General features: G+C 39.3%; 1 protein-coding gene and 1 pseudogene across 5 annotated transcripts in view; one reads left to right on the top strand and one right to left on the bottom strand.

Annotated features, from left to right (window-relative positions):
• Positions 1–362: 362 nt before the first annotated feature.
• WWP1 (WW domain containing E3 ubiquitin protein ligase 1) overlaps positions 363–21365 on the top strand; it is an 83019-nt gene continuing 62016 nt past the window's right edge. For 2 of the 5 annotated variants that reach the window (XM_015888776.3, XM_088149150.1), the window contains exon 1: positions 15410–15820. The gene's annotated coding sequence lies outside the window, so the exon portion shown is untranslated. Of the gene's footprint in view, positions 505–15407; positions 15821–21365 lie in introns of those variants that run through there. The other 3 variants (XM_088149152.1, XM_088149151.1, XM_007432314.3) reach the window with 3 other exon arrangements.
• On the bottom strand, positions 16190–21055 carry LOC148214766 (uncharacterized; annotated as a pseudogene).

Here is a 21365-nt window from a genome sequence, read left to right as displayed (position 1 = left end):
ATCTTTACCAGCTTTCCTGCATGCTGGGGTATTTCAATCTGTTGTTTCAAGAGGGTGTGTGTGCCTTCCTGACTCCCACTGATAGAGCCTCTATAGATAAAACTAAAAATTTTGTCATGTGAAAATTCTGAAACTTTCATAAAGCAGGAAATGACTAGCCATTTCAGTAACTCAGACGTCAGCATTTTCCTTTCTGCTCTTTGTTAATCTGCACGCTTCCTTTTTTTTTTCTGTGAACAGTGAGTGCATTGTATCGCAAAAAAACAAAACATAATCTGCAGTGAAGACATCCATATTTAAAAAAAAAACAAAAACAAAAACAGACTATCACAATCCTCCAGTTTCCTAAACTGGGAATACTCCTATTGCTGGCCCTTTGAAACTGCTACTCGAACTGGTGGTACTGATTGGATAAGAAGGCCCACCTGTTGTCTGTGTTGCAGACGAGACCATGAAATACTGCATGATCACCGGCATCGCCATCTGGGGCATGGCTGTTCAAATGTAAGTCTTATTGAATTCATGACTTACTTCCAGGTAAGTTGCAAGATAGTAGCTTAAGCTCTCTCTCTTTCTTTTTCTGTCTCACGTGCATACATATATTCTTTTACCCCCATCCCCTAACATTTTAGGAGTAAGCTACATGTATTTTTTATTATTTTAATTAAAACAGATATCCACAAATTAAATTGTACTGATGCTCAGGTTTTCTTAGGTACAAAGTGTGTGAATTACTTTCCATGTGTTGGTGAGTGTGATGTGTGGATGTGGATTGTATGCGGGCCTTGCCAGGTTTTTTTGGGAAGCTGAGGGAGATAGAGGAAGACAATAAAGTAAATGTCCTTAATCTGATGACTACCAGACGCATTGGGATAGTCATCAGGATCATTCCAATAGGCATGCTGACTGAGAACCGGAGCCCAGTTGAGCTGGAGGGCCAAATTGGAAGGAAGGCTGATTTCACCATTCATTTATTCAAATATCAGATTTAGGGGACAAACAGAACTGAAGCTTGAAATGTATGATATGGTTTATAATGAAACTTGAATGTGTAAATATATAACAGATATCAAAATCTAAGATCTATTTGCAGAACTATAGAATATGACAAGGAGAGAGTGGCATGACCCATGAAGTAAAAGCCTTTCAGAGCCAATAGGTTTTCAGAGTTCCTGCAACTGGCTGGTCCAAGGGTGCATCCTAGGCCTTGCCAATGAAACTGATCTGAAGGATGCCTAAAGAAAGAACAAGATCAAGGGCATTATATCAGCCAGAGAAACACTGGATTTTGCCATTCCATTGGAATAAAATTCTATGTTGCAAATTAGCTGTTTGGAAGCTGGTTGCCAACGTTATGGTATCCCTGTTGAAACTGTTATCATTGAGATTCCAACCAGGGTCCTTCTATACTTTGGAGAGAAAGTCCAGGGACAGAATGTTCATTTTCCCTCATTCTTTTTTCTCACTGCATTGTATGTCCATGATGGGTTTTTTTTCCTCTCCATTATTATCAGTATCCCTGTAAACAGAAGTCTGAGACAAAATTTAAAAGCGTTGCACTGTGATTCTCCCCATTGCCTGTGGTCCTTTAACTTGCAGGATTTTATGAAGCTCTGCAAGTGTTTAAATTTTTGAGATTACATTTTTTCTACCTTATACAGTATTTTTCTGCCTAATCCTAATCTAATCCTTTAAAATACTTTGAGTGAGAGCTGATGGCAATTGTCTCTTTAAAAAGCTCTCTTCTCAACCAGGGTTCGAGGTTCCTAAAAACAAGCAAAGACAGAAACCATGAGAGAGAAGAAGCCTGGAAAATGCTGATTGACATCACTGTAACAGGAATTGATGCACACAGATTCTAATCATATTCGTAACAAATGGATATATAAGACATATGTCCAAAATATTGGATTTTATACTACTGCCGATATCTTCAGGGTAGGAACAGAGTGTGTGTTACAAGAACTAGACCATCAAGAAACCATGTTATCTGGAATTGTGTGAAAAAAGTATATTTGTATGTTGTTCATATGAACTAAGGTACACTGAAAAACGTTGTATAGACAATCCCCAGTTTAAGAACAAGTTCCGTTCCTGAGGTCTGTCCTTAAGTCGAATTTGTACGTAAACTGGAACAGTATTATTGTATAATACTATATAAGTAGTATTGTGTAATTAACTCGAACCATTGTGTATTTAACTCAAATCATTGTGTACTTAACTCACATTTTTCTACAATAGTCTCTGTTCTTTAACTATGGGTCGTCTGTAAGTCAGGCATTCTTAACCCAGGGACTACCTGTAATTAAAGACCTTCCAGAAGTTTTGAAAGCTTAGAATTCCTTACTGGGCCATGCTGACACGGGATGGTGAATCTGGCTTCCTTTGCTTTAGCCCTTAATGTTCAGCTCTGCAATTGTCCCCCCCCCCCTTCTGTTGAATCTCCTTTGGTAAATAACAATTATAGCACAATATGAATTCTAGCCTACATGCATCTTTGCCTGTCATGAGAAATTTTACATACTGTATAGTTCAGCAAAATGGCATAGCTAAGGCTGAAATATTACATGGTCAGCTGTTATCAGGCAGAGAATAGAGATAGAAGGAAAGAGAAGAGCATCTCCTAGAAAAATAATAAAGCCATTGAAGGATGTTGAAAGAAAGGAAAGGAACAAAGTTAGAATAGAGGCATGATTTAGTTAGGTCTTCATCCAGTGATATTCCCAATTATGCTCAATTCATAAATACGTATCCACAGATATAAAATTATAAAGAGGAAGTATAACTCCCCAAATAGGGATGCAGAACAGATTTTTTTTTGGGGGGGGGAGGTTGCTTCTAGTAAATCCATGGTGGAATAAATGCTAACAGCTAGTAGGCCCTTCTCCAGAAAAAAAGGCACACTTTTAAAGCTGTATGAAATGGTTATAGCTCTTGTTTTTTTCTTTCTCTTTAGAGCAGAAATACCCGCTATGCTCATGGGGGCCCAAGATTCTCTCAGCTGCTACTTCTCCTTTGCAGCAGTTCCTGGACTGACCATGTGAACTCACAACATCATGTAATCAAGGTGTTAGCAACCTATGGCACTCCAGAAGCTGTTGAACCTGGAATTCAGGGAATGATCATTCAACAGCATCTGGAAAACCTACTCTTGAGATAGTCAGGTAATATTTCTAGGAAGTGCTGCAGAGAAGCAACAGGCTCTGCTCCACGCTACTGTAAATGTGGAATCCATTTCTGCTGTGAGAGAAAGACAAAGACTCAAGCTGCCCTCTACCTTTTTAAAAAAAATGTATCCTGCAAAGTGGATAATGATGGATTCGATTTAAACTGATCTACAGGCACATCACTACTGCAGCAATACAGGATAAAATATACTGAAGGGCCAGTGATATCCCAATACACACAGGGGGCAGGGAGCTAGAATCATCCTTCCTGCAAAAATTATTTCATTGGAGGGAACAGTTTAATGAGGGCATCTAAGAATGCAGAAGTGATGTAGATTTTTCCAAAAAAAGGGGAATTTGGTAAGCCTTTCTGGCAGGGGGGGAGGTCATGGCATGAAGCTTTAAAGGTCACAGGAGTTGCTGTTTAGTGAATGGTGTGGGAAATGCCAAGGAGTGAGCCACTCCCAGGGAATACGGCCTTGGTGTTTAGTACCTGTCCTGGGCTTCTTTGACTGGTCATTTGACTTTAAGTGGCCTTGGTTTCTTGATGCTGCTACGTAATGCCAAGTCAGTAATAAGGCCTATCTCATTCATTATTTAATCATTAATGAGGGGTGCCCTGGCAAACCACCAAGATCTGGTTGGGCACCAAGTGGTATGTCCCCCTTGGGAATGTGTCCAGCCAGGCTTTGGGTATGGCATCAGCTGAGATCTCAGACTAGTGGCAGGGGAGTGGCTTTGATCATCTGGGAAACTCTTGTGGCTTTCAGGGTATGTAAGGTAACCAGATATGAGGTCCTGGTCATGAAATTGGGCTTTGGGAATTAGGTAAGATTGGTGCTCCTGTACCAGACTCCCTACTATGTAACTGCCTCCCTACGTGAGCTGCAGACTGGGTTCTTGGTGGTGTTCTCCAGGCTTATGGTCTTGCAGGACTTCAACTTGCCTTCCTTGGGCACAGAATCAGAAGTGGATTGGGAATTCATGACCACTGTGACATCATGGACCTGACCTAGGTTATTGAGGCCTGATACATAAAGGTTGTCATGCACTAGAGGTACTTTTTGTCTCAGGGCAGTGGTGACATGATCTGGAATTGGAAGGTGCTACCATCAGTCCCTTGTCATGGGCAGATTGCTTCTCATTAGTCTTGGAGTTGTTTGTGGTTGCCCCCTACTGCAGGAAAAGGACCTGCTGGAATACTCTGCCCTAGGCAACAGAGAGATCCAATAGGGTATCAGAGGCATTTTGTGATTGTCCCTGAAGTCCTGGCGCATGGTTCAACTGAAGTCTTAGTTGCTGCTTGAAAAGAGCATGTGAGGGGGGCTTGGATTGAATTGTGCCCATGTAGACACTTGCTGCTTATGGATCCTGGAATGCTCCTGGTTTTTGGAGGAGCTCTGGAAGATTAAATGACAGAAGACATCTAGACTGCTGCTGGCAGAAGACAAGGAGCAAATCCAACTGAGTATGGGTAAGAGCCTTTGTTAAGGACTATCTTGTGTCAATAAGAGCTGGAAAATGTGAGTATTTCTTTGCTCTTATTGCATCCACAGTTTGTCAGGCAGAAGCATTATTTAAGGTGACCTGGTCACTCTTGGGTACAGAAGGACCAGTGGAGTACCTGCGAGCCCCTATGAGGACTGTTCTAGGCATCTGTCAAATAACATTGGTTGGATCTGCTTTGAGCTGGGTGCCAGCTGTGTAGATCCTATGGGGTTGACTGAGGCATGGTCTAGCTTTGTTATATGGAATGAATTTGAGCCTGTTAGTCCTGAGAAAGTAGACATGGTACTTGGGTCGGTAAATGAGGCCAGCTATGTTTTAAAACCATGTCCTACCTGCTTGGTCAAGGCTTCCCAGGAGGTGATATGCAATTGGATCCATGTAGGGGTAGATACATCCTTGAGAGAGTAGTTGGGTTTTATATTATTTTTCTGTTTGAATTGGATCATTTTTGTTTTTTAGTGATGCATACCACTCAGAGTCAAATATTATGAGTTGGGCGGATTTGTAAATGTCATAAATAAATAAATGAACAAACAAAAAAAACTACCTAGGAATGTAGCTAGGCTCTGGATCAAGGTACTTAGTCACTTTAGAGTTTTACAACTATAGTTGATTTTACATCCATCTTCCCCAAACTGGTGCCAAATCTGATTCACATATTAGTTTTTAAATTACCTAAACTTTAGTGTTCTTATTGTTGCTGTTGCTAAATTTGCCATTTGGAAGCAAATCTCCAAGTGATATTATTAATCACCATATTCCCTAAAAGAACATGATCACTTGAACAACATGTATCTATAAACCAAAATGATCTATTGCTTCTTATAGGCAGAGTTAATATGGCTGAGTGCCTGGAGAGGAACTGGGCCATAAAATCTACACTTTTTTAAAAAAACACTGAAATGTTGGACTGGAAACAGAATATATTCAGTCACTTGAGTTGCCATGAGTAAATCATTACTTAACCCTGTTAGCCTATTAAAGTTAAACTTCATTTGTCTCCCTCTGAATTCAATGGGATTGAATGGTGTTTCACTTTTGCTAGATCCTGCAACTTGTGTTATGCAGGGTATATTCAAATCTTTTGAGTCTTCAGAGTTTGAATCTGTAATTGTAAACTATGTTATGATAGAATTGGACCTCCAGTCCACATGCGCCATGCCCTTTGCAGAAGAGGTCTGATTTGCACTGCTTTTGTTGCAATTGATTCAAGGCATTGTGCTATCTGAAATAGATAGATGCCCACAGCTTCTTCCTCCTCCTTCTCTCTCACATTCCCACTTGTTTTTCCATCTGTTAGATCAGGGTATTCTCTGGGTCCATTTCACTCCTTGGTGTTGTCCTGAAAAAAAAAAGGGGGACCCTCAAAGTGAGGAACTATGGCAAAAATTGCATTAGAGTGTGCTTAGGGCAGGTGTCAGCACCTATGTCTCACCAAACTAGAGAATCAATGTCATTTTTCTTGAAATATCACATAAAATCACTAAACCTTGTGAGGGCTGAGCTGACATGGTAGAAAGAGTTCAATGATTTTCTACTTTTTAATTTTTTGGTGGGCCAGTCTCAGGTGGATTCTTCACAGTAACTTGAGTAACCATTCAGTTGCGGGTATGGAGCTCAAAGAAGGAGAACCCAGACAATTTGGAATGAGTTGTGCTACTTCAGCCTTCACATAAACAATATTTTGGAACAAGTTCCAAGATTTTTTGAGTGAGTCATTAGAATTGGGGCACTGGATAGAAAAGCTTGACAGGCAGATTGAAGGTGATATTGTTAAGCATGGAAACAAGGCTTCCCAGTTGCTGGCCAATAAAAGGAAACAATCATTTTGAGTTTTCAGAATCACATTAGTCACAAAACATAGTGACAGTCTTCAGTACCTGGGACACATGTTAGAAAAATTTGAAATATATATATATATTTAAATAAGATAACCTTTTTTAATTAAAAAAGGCAGTAAAAAAAATCCTGTGGAGCTATAAAAAGAAAGTGGTTTAACATGACTTTAAGGCTACAATCTTTTGTGTATTTTCCTGGGGTGATTTCAATTTAACTTAATAGGTCTTACATTTGAGTAGTCATATAGAGATTGAGTGGAGTATCTTCTGCACACATAGCACATACCAAGTCCTCATAGATGACATTGGTTGATTGAAGGAACCTGGAGCATGCCCACTCTGCTTGATCTCACTGAGAGTCTATCTTGGAGATAGATGGTCCCCCAGATAATCAGAGGGATATGCAATGCAGAGCTTTATAGGTGATAACCAGCACTGTGAATTGTACTTGGAAGTCAACTGAAAACCATTGTACCTCCCAAAGCAATGATGACACATGGGCATAATGTGTGGCACCCACCAGTGCCTGTGATCCTGTGTTCTGGACCAGCTATAAAATAACTTCTGAGTGGTCTTCAAGAACAGCCCCATGTACAGCACATTGCAGTAATCTAATCAAGAGATGATCAAGGTATGAGTGACTGTCTGAAGGGCCTCCCACTCTAGGAAAGGGCATAACCTCTATTAGGCCTTTCTGGTTACAGCTGCCACTTGCTCCTTGAGCAAGAGGTATGAATCCAGGAAAAGCCCCAGATTGCACAGTAATCTTGAAAGGGGAAGTACAACCCCATCAAAGACCACAGACGAAAAATCCTCAGATCCAGGGGGCTCAAATAACCACAGCCACTTGGTCTTGCCAGGATTGAGACTGAGTCACTTCTTCCCCATCCACATAAACAGTTTTCAGACTCTGGGTCAGGACATTGACAGCATCATCTGGATGGACTGGGTCAAGATATATAATCAGGTATCATTGCATACTGATGGTATGAGAGCCCAAACCAACAGATGACCTCACCCCGCTACTTCATGTAAATGTTAAACTGAAGGGGGGAAAGCATTGAACCCTGAGGCACTCCACAAATGAGGGGTCAGAGACTTTACTTCTCATCCCCATCAACACTGACTGGAACTGACCATGGAGGAAGGAGAAGAACCACTGTAAACCAGTGCCTCCCACTCCCAGACCCTGCAGTTGTTAGACTACTGGTGTTCATTCAATTTTGTTTTTTTTCTCCAATTGATGGAGGTCTTGGTGGCTACTTAATGAACATTTCAGTACCAATGTTTGCAATTCTATGCGTCAAATTAGCTCCTCAGAATAATTCCATTTGGCAAAGTTTTAGGGACAAAGAAATTTTACGCATGCTATATCATGAAAATTATGGGCCCTACAATTGACTCATTTTAACTTCTTAGATAACTGTCCCAGTCTCTCTTATTAGAAAACACCTATACAAACATAATCAAATACAAATATTTTTGACTGATAGCTTAATTGATAATTAAGTTACCATGTTGGCCACCTTCTGTGAAAAAGGCAGATTCTGTGTTGGGGTCAATAATTTTTTTTGTTTGTTTGTTTAAACTTTGATTTTATGGACCACTTGTCTGGACAGGAAGTCCATTAAAAATAAATGGCCATTAAATTGGAATTCATAATTAACTAATTGATGCATCAATTTACACCATTTGCAAAATTATATATTTATCTCAATTGCATAATTATGTATTATGCAAGTACCACATTTTACATAATTATGCAAAAGACATTTACTGACCCATAATAAATTATGTCAATTTCTGGACTGCTTTAGAAATAAAAGACTTTACCCATTATTTGGGGGTGAAGTCTGAACAAAAATGTTTGTGGCATCTGAAATCTGCTGAATAAGATTCTATAAGTCTAAATTTTACTGTAACAAAACACTTTGGTATAACTATACTGGGAAGTTAGTCTTGGTCACTGCTCTGAAAAAAAAAAACTGAACTGGATATATAAAGGAAGACTGCAACATAAAGGGTTTTTAGCCCAGAAAATAAATAAATAAATAAATACATACATACATACATAAATAAGGAAGCTAAATTATGTGGGGCATGAAAAAAGCAGAAAGAAAGGACATTTCTGCCCTCTCTCATAGTACTTGGAAATGAGCATCATCTAATGAAGCTGAATAAGGGGAGATTTGGAAAGACAAAATGAAGTTCTTTTTCACATAGCAAGTAATCAAACTATGGAAATCACTATTGTAAACTGTAGTAATGGACACCAACTTGGATGGCTTGATAAAAGAATTATGCCACCATTTCTTCCTGATCTCAGCGTTCCTCCAGATGGATCTTGGAGCCTCCTTGTTCCCCAGAATTGGATGATAAGAGAGTATTCGTAGGCAAACAACTTGTAATGTTGAAGAAATTAAAAAGTGATTAAAATGTTGATATTTTAATAATATATTTCTCTTGTTAAAATAGATGTTCTGCTCATAACGTTTTATTGTTTCTTTACACTGTGCTTTGTCTCTGTCCATATTTGCTGTCATTTTATGAATGGCTGGCCTTGATTTATTTATTTGGATTTATATATTGCCTTTCTTCCAGGAGTTCATTGTAGCATACATAACAATCCTTTCTCCAATTTTCCTCTACAATAATGCCAACATTTATCTGAGAGAGAGTAGCTGGCTCAAAGTCATCCAGTGGGCTTCCTTGGCTGAGGGCGGACTTGAACTTCCGGATCCTCGTCCAGCACCTTCATCACTACACTGCACTGGCTCTCTAAAAGGGCCCTCCAGATAAATAGCTTGAGAATTGCTAAGGCTAACAATGGCTATGTGTCATAATCTTACTAGATTATCTCTAGCAGCAGAAGCTCACGTTTCCCAATACCAGTTGCGGAGAAATAGTGCACTATTGTGCTTAGTGCAATTTGTATTGTTTTCATAGGCTTTTTGGTGGCCCTTGTTGGAACTAAATTCTGAACTAGACAGGCCACCGGCGTGATCTGAAATTCTTACAAATGTTCTGCAGCTGTTCCCTGAAGCACCTGAATGGAGTTCAGGGACCAGAATTTGGGAGCCACATTTGTTACAGATGGAGACTGTATCCATGTTGTTTGAAAAGATATGCCTGAAAAATATTTATTGTTTTTGAAAATGCCTCATCAAAGGTGATTTGTAATGTTTGACATTTGCAGCCCTTGTCTATTGCAAACCAGATCAAAAGCAATAGCAGAGCTATAAACCAGTTTCTTTTGTATTATGCGCCCTCTTGTTTGTTTGTTTTATTTAGGACCTTTGCTTTGTTTTATAAACATATTATCTTTCTATATACATAGACAGAAACACCCACATCTGCCAAATAAGGACCAGACTTCCGGCTTGCGGTATACCATATTCCAGTCCATAGCAACTTATGTCATTAATTATCCTATATATTAATCATTTATATCCCACTTTATATTCCGTGCTTGTTCTTCCCTTCCCATTTTATCCTCAAAACAATCATATACCATGAATTCAGTTGAGAGGTAGATAAAGTGCCAGCTCTCCCCACTCTAAAAAGTAAGTGGGGGTTGAATTTGAGCTCTTGGTTGTTTATATATCTAACAGCTGCTTAATCATTACCTATTTCTAAAACATTCCATATTAATCCTTGTAAATGTTTAATTTATAAAAGAAACAAAACAACAACAAAAAACAGTGTGGCAAAATGTTAGATTTTTATGAGTCTCTCAGAAACCAGGATTGTGTCTTTACTTTTATGAGCGTTACTGCTTTAACCAGTTTTTAGCTTTTGAGGACTACTGAATTCTTATTCTAAATCATTAAAACTGGCCAAAACATAGCTTTTCTTAACAAGTTCAAAAGATAACAGATCATTCAGATTGCAATACCCTGCTGACCAGCAGTTTTTCATTCTACTTTTCAAATAAGGTTGGATGAAATCCCTTTGTGAAGAAATTAAATATGAGTTGATTTATGGTTTGGCATATAACCTTTATGGAACCTCAAGGTCAATCTGCAAAGGAAGAGTGCTGCATGAAGCAGATTACATTTCCTTGTAGTGTAATGAAAAGATATAGCCCTGCTGAGATGATGAGTCCCAGCAACATGGTCTTCTAACCTTATCCTCCTCATACTGCATGCTGGGATAATTAGTCACAGCAATTTAAAACAGCATGGAAACTGAAAAAGTCCGAATATAAGTTGAATGTACTTTTATTTTTGTCAAGTGTAACTGTCTTTTAAAGCTATCATTCTCTCTTCTAGATAGCCATATAGACATGAACAGAGAGGCTGAAATTCCCCTAAGAAAAGTACTAGTAAGGACAGGTGGTAATGCTTCCTATTAAAGCTAACACTTGCAGATAATTAGTGATAGATTCATTGTACTCTTTGTTCTCATGATATTTAGTTCATTTTACATAGATGTGGGTACAGAATATAATAATGTTACATGCTTTGTCTTGATTTTTGTGTAGTTTCTCCCATCTCTGTGGAGACTTGTATGTGCTTGGTGCTATGCTCCCATCAGCTACTAGAGAGAAATGATTTTGCATATTTCACAGACATACTGGTCTGCTATCTATCCAGCTGCCATTTTCTTCTCTGGACTGGGCATGCATGGCAATGGTGCTGCTTCTGTGTTTGGCATAATACCTGTTGGTCTTGAAGATGCTCAGCCTTTCCTAGCTAAAATTGAATCCACTGGATGAAAGAATAATGAAATTCCCACAGTGGAGTAAAGGATTGTAAAAATGTCAGAATTTGCAGAAATGGCAAAGCTGACCTGTCTGGACACAGGACAGACAACAAAAACTTTTTTTTAAAAGACTAGAAACCTTATATGGACTTTTTGCTGAAAGATTTATGGTTTTGAAGATTAAGAAATATGCAGGCTAAATAAGGGGTGAGGGGATTTGTAAAATACTTAAGAGGGAGGAGGGACAATAAGATTGTAATTATCTCTCAGAAGTCATTTATATATTTCTTTAACTTTAGTTTTTCTTTTCTTGCACTTTTTTGTTTTTCTTTTCTTTTTTCTTCTTTTGATTCATCTTTTATTATATGAAGATTCTTAATAAATATAAATAAAACAAATTTTAAAAAATTGAATCCACTGGGAGGACCCATGGTTGGAGAAAGCAGATGCAAATTTCTCATCCTATCCAAATACTGAAGTATCTTTTTCCTATGTCTACAGCATAGAGAAGGAGGCTGTGGGAGATAGGCCAGGGAAACTGAACATCATAAGTTGACTGTGGAACATCATACGTATGTCCAGAACAAAGATAGATTAAACATGATCAGTATAGAAATGCTATGACTTTGTGGAAAGTGTTGACATCAGCATTACAGCAGCTATATCAGGCCTGTATCAAACTTGTTATGTGGCACCATGATGGTTATGCTGTTTGTTCTGTGGAAATAGGCAGTGTCATGACATGTGTTTGTTGTAAATAATCACATTATTCTTTGGACAGATGCATGATGATGTACAGAACTTGACACTAGCTTGATCAACTTTAACTTTTTAAAACCTGCTCCCCTCTTTCTATGCAAACACATATGATGGGACCAACATTTCTTTTAAATATATTTTGCTACTGCTACTGTTGTGGCCCACTTGAAGTCAAATTATGATCAGCTGATATATTGCATCAGACTTGGTTATACCAATTAGGCTTCATGCAGATTCTTAAATTGTTCAGCTTTTATGTGGGCATTGCTTCTTGGCATACTATTCTGCACTGTTTGCTAAATGTAATCTCACTGAAAGATGCTTCACGCTTTCAATTTTTAAAGATATTATAAACATACATCAATAAATCTAGTGAGTTGATGTAATGCAAGGTCTTCACAGATGTCTATCTAACAAGAATATTCAATAGGAAAATGTGATTTGATTGGAAGCTGTAAATCTGTGCTTGGTAGCAAACTGGGATAGAATTATGTGGAATGCAATTGGAAATGTGTTTTATGTGGAAGAGTTACACTACTTTGGGAATAATACATCAGGGAGGATTATATGCTGGCAAGCAGATAAGGCAAGAGCAGAAAGTAGGTAGAGTATCTTTTTTTCCTCTCTTGGCAACCTGTCTTTTCTTACTCTCCTTCTCCCTCCCTTTAAGCTTTTCAGTCATTCATACAAAAGGTTTGTCACATCCCACTGCCATCTATTACTTTGTTTAAACATTGTCTCTTTCCCCCCACCCTACTCTTTAGAATTGCCCCACCTTATTGCATGAAATTAGACATAGGCCTGTAAGTTGCCCATCCCTGGCAATAACGTATAAATGTCCTCAAATTCAGTAAACACATAATCAAGATAGATTACAGTCTTAGAAGCTGTGTGAATTTAAAATAGTTATGTTTTGAAATTGCATATTTTTCATATATATGCATACACGTACTTTTCAAGGTACAGAAAAGGAATAAAGAAATAGTCAGCCAAAGACATTAAAGGTATACAATAAGAAAAGGATACATAACTAAAGCTAATTTAAAGCAATGTCACTCACTATATCTGTCTGTATCATTCTTTCGTTACAAACCATCTTTGGTTCCATCACATCTATACATCACTTTGTATACTGCATTTTATTCTTTACACTTCTCACCTCTCCCTTTCTGAAGATGTCATCAACTCCATCTAACCATGACATTTTCTTCATCTTATTCTATTCACTCTTCTTTTACATATTTGTTTTGAATTGTATCCCTGTTCATTCTCTGACCTGTATGACCAACCACACTAACGTGCTTTTTGTACTGGTTACTCACTTTTGTATTAAGCTATATTTCTTCAGCACCTTTTCTTTCCTGATCCTATCTCTTCTTGTTTCCCCAAACACATTTATTAAGTAGCCCATTGTCACTGGATTCAAATTCTATATTTCTCTTGATATACCTGATTCTCACATCCATTTAGCAAAGTGGACAGAAGCATACTCTTACGCAGAACCATTTTTGCTTGAGACTTTTCTTTCCTCTTTCCTTTTTTTTCATGTCCATATTTTCTCAAGATCCATTCCTGACACTACCAAATAATGATCTGTCCCACATTCAGACCCTCTCATCAACCTTGTATCCTTTACTAGTTACTAATAATAGCCCTTCATGATACACAACCAAATCAGCCATGCTTTTACATTAAAATTATTACATTGTATTTGTATACATAAATAGACTTACACTATGCTGAAAGCCATGTATTCAAAACAAACAGACCTTTTTGAAGCATACATTCATCAATCAGTTACTATTCTCAGTCATTCTTGAGTCCCCAAATGGCCAAATCATTTTGTCTGTACTCTCTCACCTTGTTCCTACCCATCTATTCAAATCACCTAATTCAGTGTTTCTCACCCTCAGCAACTTTAAGATGTGTGGATGCTGGCTGAGGAATTCCGAGAGTTGAAGTCCACAAGTCTTTAAGTTGCTGAGGCTGAGAAACACTGACTTAGCTGAATAATTTTTCCCCTCAAGTGCATTCATTCAGAATGTTGCACATCTTTTTTCCAAACTTATCTCAGTTCTTCCATTATCACCACTGACTGGAACATAACCTTATTACCAACCAATGACTTCCTACTTTCATACACATCCACAACTAGATGACACCAGTTCATACGTTCTGATTTTAGCCTTTTCGTTCATACTTAAATGCATCTCTTAATTTCCCTTGATGTATTTATCAATTCTACTCTACAAGGTCAGACCACTTTCATTCAGATTTATTATAACTTTCCTCTTTCTCTTTGTTTCATACACACCACATCTTTCCTTATCTTTCCTTTCCTTTATGCTCTTTATCATTTACTCCTCTTGCGTCCCTAATCATGGTCTTCCATTAGCTATGTTCATCACAGAGGGGCCCATAGGCATTGACCTCTGTCATTCATGGCTTTGGTTACACATAACTTTTCTGAGTAAGATAAAGTGTAGGTTAGGTTACCAGCCTTAGTCATACCTGTGTCACATAAAGCATTCCCTGTTAATGATGAGGTCACATTTTGGCCAGTATGCCACAAGCAAAATCGAAGCCTAGTTTTACCCCAAGGATGCTTATATTATTCTGTGCAATTTGGGGTCTCTATTCTGGAGACTGCCTTGTGAGCTGCAGCCCATCAACTAGCAGGTATATACAGTATACAGACATACACTCAGGATGTGCCTACTCTTCTCCTGTAAGAAAGAAACTCTGGTACCCAAATACTTTGATAATTGACTAAATGTCAACATTTCAGTGGTCTATCATTGGCTAGTTAGTATTCCTTACTCCTTTTCTATCCACTTCTTGCCACATAGCTTAATTCTATGTATCATATTTATCCTTAATATGGATAAAGCTCCTTAATTTAAGATTTCCTCCCGCTTCACCCCTCCACCCCAAGATTAGGCAGGAAAAAAAACCTGTGCTCCTATTATAATATTCTCAGTAAATCTAAGGTGACTACTAGGTAAACGATTTGGATAAAAATATCTAGCCTGCCTTCTAACACCATTCAGTAGATTTCATTATGTTCAGGAGGCTTATTCCCAGGTAAGTGGGCAAAGTGTAGCAATTCACTTCGTTACTGTATACATCTTGCAGGCTAGAGATCTTTCTAACAGATCATGCGGTCAACTAGTTGAATAACGATTGTATAAAGATAGACAGACAGACAGATAAAGATGTTGTCCTAAACGGGTATAAACAATCGCTATTTCCCAGCTTTTCTTAAATTGTGACAACTGTCCCCCCTCGATTTCCTCTCAGTTGGTTCAGTCCGGACTGCAAGGGTGGGAAGGCGGGGTGTTAATGTTACCCAGCCACAGTGTTCACTTTCCGGGCCCACCCTTTACTTTTTAGAAGCAGTGGTTTGGTCCATGACCTCTGCTCCAGCGGGGAGCAGTAAATCAAGTGGTTGCTCTTCGCACTGGCAAGTTCCATCTCCTCAGTTCCTTGGCTAGGCGGCTTGTGTGCGCGCGCATTCTTTCTCCCTCCCCCTCAAGTCTCGTTACGTTTCTCCACTTCGGTCGCGTTTGGGTTGTCTCCCTCCTCCTCCTCGACGGTTGGGGCGCGCGCCGCCAGGGGCAGGCGGGAGCCGAAGCGCGGGAGCGCGCTCTCCTGTGAGGACAGGCTCCAATGCCGCTGCTGTGAGATGGCATCATTTTGCTGCGCTGGGGCGGCAGCGGCGCTAAAGGCGGCGGCGGCGGTGCCGACGGTTGGGAGCGGTGCCGAAGGTTGAGGGGACAGTCCTCCGTCAGAGAAAGGGGGCGGCAGCGGCGGCACTGCCTCGCAGCTTGGCTTTGAGCCACGGTAAGACTGAGCGAAGGAGAGGAAAACAGCCATTCAGCCAGCTTGACTCTGAAAAATAAACAGGCTGCGTAGCCGCCGCCGTCTCGCCCCGGCTATTCCTGGCAGGGGCCTGAGAGAAACTTAGACAGGAGGGGCGGGGGAAGCATGTTATTGCTTCTTCGGAGGTCGTGACAGTGGAAGGAGCTCTTCATGCCCCTCTTGGACCCCCTCAGTCCCCGTGGCGTCCTGGCTGAACACATGGAGAAGAGGGCGAGATCTGCTCTCTGTTTTTTTCCTGCCCAGCTTGTTCAAGGGAAACCTGGAGGGCAGAGGCTGCCTGCCAGCCTCTCCTTCAAACTCCTACTCGCTCTTGGCCAGGTGTCACCTTGTTTATTCGTTTTTTAGGTATTTAACTATCGGGAGGGGTGGGGGTAAGGCAGGCCGTGGGAGACGAGCCAGGTTGAGGTTTGAACCTTGAACCCCGTTAGCAGCGTTGATTGGCAGAGGCGTAGGGCGCCCTGGGAAGCAGTTGGTCACACAAGGGGGCTTATTTCTGGATCCAAAGGAGAGGGGGATATTGGTTCCATCTTTATATTTGTTTATATTTATTTCTGTGAAAGAGGTGATGAAGGAAAGGATAGTCTCACTTTAGGATGACTTGCTTTAAGTCTGCAGCGTTTCCTCTTGTTTTTGATTGCTCCATGCAACCCCTTCCTCCCCGCTTTGCCCAAAATACTGCATAATACTGCTTTTCTCCAAGTGCAAAGCGTGTTGCTGCTAGAATGCTGAAGGCCTGGAAGGGTTGATTGTATCTTATCAGAATATCCCCCATTTCCACACATATTTGAACAAGTATTTTTGTAGCTGGCTAAATAATGCAAATGTTTAGTTGAAAATAGATTCCCTGACTTGCTTTCAATTAAAAGTGCATGTGATGTAGCATTTATTGAAATGCTAGAAAAAGTGTTATGTAATAAGAAGTTCAATAGCACTCTTCTGAAACCTGAATAAGGAAATATTTGATAATAAAACCTTACTGTATTTTAAAGTGGAGTTGACTTACAATGTGACAGTATTCTCCTGAAATTGGGTTGATGGATATTAGTATTCAAATCATACTTGATTCTTTATATGACGGTTTGATTTTGAAGGTTTTTATTTAATAAACTTTGTTTTATTTATGTACTGTCTTTGTACCATGGAACTTGAGGCACTGTAATGCTGTAAGAGGTTTTCCATTAAGGCTTGCTTTGCTTCAGAGTATCTGCTACATTTTGGAATAATATGTTGTAGAACTTAAACATGTTTTCAAATCTTTTTTTGGCAGACTATTGTCTTTAACCTTTTTAGACTCAGGACTCATCTTTAGATATAACTTACAATATTGAACTGATTTTTAACATTTTAACTATAGGTAGCCATCTGTTTAAGGTAATAAAATGCACAGGCTCTTGTAGAATGGGGGATTTTAGCAGTTGTTGTCTTCCTCAGACCTCAGTAATAGGCTGTAATTTCTGTAGTGTTTTTATTACTATTAAAGGTAAAAATATTGGTTTCTCCAGCTTCCCATCTCTGTATCATTCCCATTTCTTACTTTAAAAAAAGAAAACAAAAAGTAAATTTTAATTTACAAAATACTTATTTAGCTGGTAACTTACCTAATAAGTTGGGGTGTGGACCAACCTAGTTCCAACCCACTAAGTAAAGATCAGTGTTCTGTGCTTTACATGATTGATTGATATACTGTTCTTTAGCATGAACTAACCAAAATTAAGTTTTCCAGTTACAGTATTGGGAGAAAAACCAAGTACCTTTAGCAGAATTTATTTCTATTTCAACATGAATGTGAGCTGGTAACAAGTGACATTTCAAAAAGAAAGAAAAATATATGATTTTAAAAGGTACAGATGCATTCAAGTCAAACTCAGCTACTGATAATATGACTACATCTGTGAAGTTTTCTTGGTAATAGTACGGAAGTGGTTTGTTATTGCCTCCTCCTGGGATTTTTTTTTTTTTCACTTCCCAGTCTAAGGCTTCTGTTAAAATCAGATTTATAACTGAATACCTTCCTAGGCAGAGAGAGCCTTGCCATAAGTGCATATGTCTTGCTAGTATCCATGTTAATGTATCACAGTACAACATGGTGTAATACTTGTAAACATCAACCGAAACAAAATATAGTGGCTAATTGCAGTTTAGTATCTGTCTTTATAACTACAGTAGTGACATAGAGATTAGTCTCACTGAGCTAAATGGCGCATACTATCAAGTTAAGTGTATTATATACTTGAAAACTAAAAGATTATCCAGAATTTATCTTGGCAGTGCTAAAATAGCATTACTGATTTTTGTTTTCTGAGCATAATTCAAAACGCCAGTAGAGGGAGATGAGATGGATTTTAATGGATGTGGGAAATTAGAGAGAACTTGCTACTTTCTGACTAGGTGATAGGAGGTCTGCAGAACTCTGAAATTATTGCTAATGAGACAAAATGAAGCAAGTAGGATTTGAATGTAAATTGCTTGTTCTGTTCAAATGCTGACACTTCTGATTGGTTTTTGCAAATCATAGATTTAAATATGAATAAACACAAACATAAGTATTTGAATGTATTTAAGCAGCATAATTTCTTATTCAGTTTTTGCTATTCAAAGGATGTAATTCCTGTACTTCAACCAAAAAGTTTCCTGAAAGTCAGGTTTATGTATTGCACTAAGCTATACTATTAAGATAAATCATGTTTTTTTTAAGAATTATAGTAGCCTGGTTCAAGTTTGAATCAAGTTTGCAATAGGAAAGGAATACAGTACTGCAAATAGATGGGAAGGAAGGAGAAAGACAAGTACAGTTACCAGTTTTTAAAAATATTTTTTAAAGAATGATGGAAATTGTTCAGGGGAGACAGAAAGAAGCCAAAATGAATTAGCCATTTAGTAGATTCAGTGGAATTATTGTAGTTATTTACTTTTAAAAAATGTATGTCCCATTCTTCAGCTGATAAAGCTTCCAGAGCAACTTTCAAATCCTTAAAAATAAGTCATTATTCTGCTACAGCCTTATGGAATGTTTGTTGCTACATTTATAGGCAAGGAATAGTCAAAGGCAGTCTCTGGCCTTTATCAGAGCAGATGTAATCAGCTTTTATCCCTCTATTGACATCAAAAGGAATAAAGTTTTCTCCACAATAAACGAGCTTGCTTGCAATAGCTTAGTCTAGTTTGGGTGGCCTTAATCATCATCTGTAGCTAAAGCAACATTAATGTCCACTGTTCCATGTTTCTTTGAGATTTAGGTCATCGACTTCAAACAGAAATCCAGAAACAGTAGAACTTTAGTCCACTAATTAATTTAAGTTCTTTTGAAAGCCATCATAAGCCTAGACATATGTTGGAACTCAAAGGTGAAAAAAGGGTAGTGGAGATGGTGGTGGGCTTTGTATTGAGATAAGCAAATTCAAAAATGTTGAAGCATAATGAGCTAAAGGTAGGCAGGGATAGGGGTTAGGTGGGTTGAATGGTAGTTTCAGTTATTTGTCAATGGAACTGATAGGTGGGAGAAAGGTATGGGGAAAAGTGACTGAGATGATAGTTTGAGAGCAGGGTTTGATAAAAATAATTGGTTGATCAAAATAATTTGTTTTGATCATCAATTTAAAAATTATTTGTACATTGGATTTTTTAAAAGCATTTCCGATGTTTAAAAAAGGAATTGGATAAAAGTAAACCACTGAAAGTCTTTTATGTGATTATGTCAGTATGCAGAATTGTTAATAAAATAAATAAAAGCTGGCAAGCTAAATCACAGATATATCTCTTAAAACTGAATAAATTACTAAATTGTTATGTGGATAAATCACATTTTTCAACATAATATATACTAAAGTCTGTGTAGACGCAGACCATCTTAGATGACATCTTAACCCTTTTCAATCTGGGTTCAGTCCTGGATTGAGTACAGAATAAGCCATACTTAGATGATTTCCTGCAAGATAGAGATGGAGTGTTACTGTTGAACCTGCTTGATCTGTCAGTGGCTTTTGATAAAGTTGACCACAGTATTATTCTGTTTACATTAATATGGTGATGAGGCTGTTTGGGTTGTTGTAGGGCTCTTGGGTGTTAGTTGGCATTGACATTTTCATTCATTCATTCATTCATTCAATCAATCAATCAATCAATCAATCAATCAATCAATCAATCAATCAATTTATATAGCTGCCCATCTCAGACTCTGGGCAGCTAACAATAATAAAAACAATCGAACAAGTAAAACAATACAAAAATATATATAAATACAGCCAAGAGATCTTAAAAAACCATTGGTGTCGGCACAACCATAAAATGGGGCCCTTCTCATAGTTGGGGCCCCAGGCCCGGGCATAAAGCCAGGTCTTCAAGGCCTTCCAAAAAGCCAAAAGGGTCGGTGCCATCCTAATTTCAGGAGGGAGGATGTTCCAGAGGGCAGGTGCTATTGCAGAAAAGGTGCATCTCCTGGTCCCTGCCAGCTGACATTCCTTGGTTGACGGGACCTGGTGCGTGACCATCCTGGCGGACCAGACTGGACAAGTAGAGACAACTGGGAAAAGACGGTCCCTAAGGTAACCCGGTCCCAAGCCATGAAGGGCTTTAAAGGTGACTTTGAATTGCACCCGGAAATATACTGGCAACCAAGGAAGCTTCTGAAGCAATAGTGTTACATGTGCCGAATATCCGACACCATTTACAACCCGGGCAGCTGCATTCTGTATCAGCTGAAGCTTCCAAATGTTCTTCAAGGGCAGCCCCATATAGAGCACGTTGCAATAGTCCAAATGGGAGGTCATGAGGGCATGAGAGACAGTGAGTAGAGTGTCCTGGTCCAGGAATGGGGACAACTGGCGCACAGCCCGAAGGTGTGCAAAGGCCCTCTTAGCCATGGCTGCCGCCTGCTCTTCCAGCAGGAGCCGTGGGTCCAAGAGGACCCCCAGATTGCGCACCAGGTCCATCTGGGGCAGTGCCACCCCATCCAGGACCACAGATGGAAAAACCTTGGTACTGGGAGGCCCAAACACCCAAAGCCACTCAGTCTTGCTTGGGTTGAGCTGGAGCCCATTGCACCCCATCCAGACCCTTAGAGCCTCCAGACATTGAGATAGGACATCCACGGCATCACTTAGACACTGGGGAGGAGATATAAAGCTGGGTATCATCAGCATACTGATGGTACCTGTGATGGAATGGAATTATGAAGGCCAGGCTCAGGGAGAGAGACATTTTCTTAGCTCCCCAGAAGAGCGTGGGAGGAACAAGAGGATGAGACTGGCACCTCCCTGAGGAATTCACACTGTTGTGGCTGGCTGACTTTGGGAGCTGGGGTTTCAGTCTGGGAAGATTCTTGCTAGAGGTTGTAGCTAATAAACATAACTGGACTGAATTTGCATTGTCTCTTGGAGTTCCTTGGGTTAGGCCTGACAGTACCTCACCCCAAACCGTTGGATCATCTTACCCAGCAGCCTCATGTAGATGTTAAATAACAGGGGCGAATGAACTCAGCCTTGTGGCACCCCACACAGTAGGGGCTGTG

The sequence above is a fragment of the Python bivittatus genome, unplaced genomic scaffold, assembly GCF_059951505.1.
Source record: "Python bivittatus isolate LINGU-HERP-01145 unplaced genomic scaffold, Pbiv_v1 ctg000590_np1212, whole genome shotgun sequence".
Taxonomy (NCBI): Eukaryota; Metazoa; Chordata; class Lepidosauria; order Squamata; family Pythonidae; genus Python; species Python bivittatus.
The sequence above is the reverse complement of the archived record's forward strand: the minus strand, read 5'-3'. Positions and strand labels throughout refer to the sequence as shown.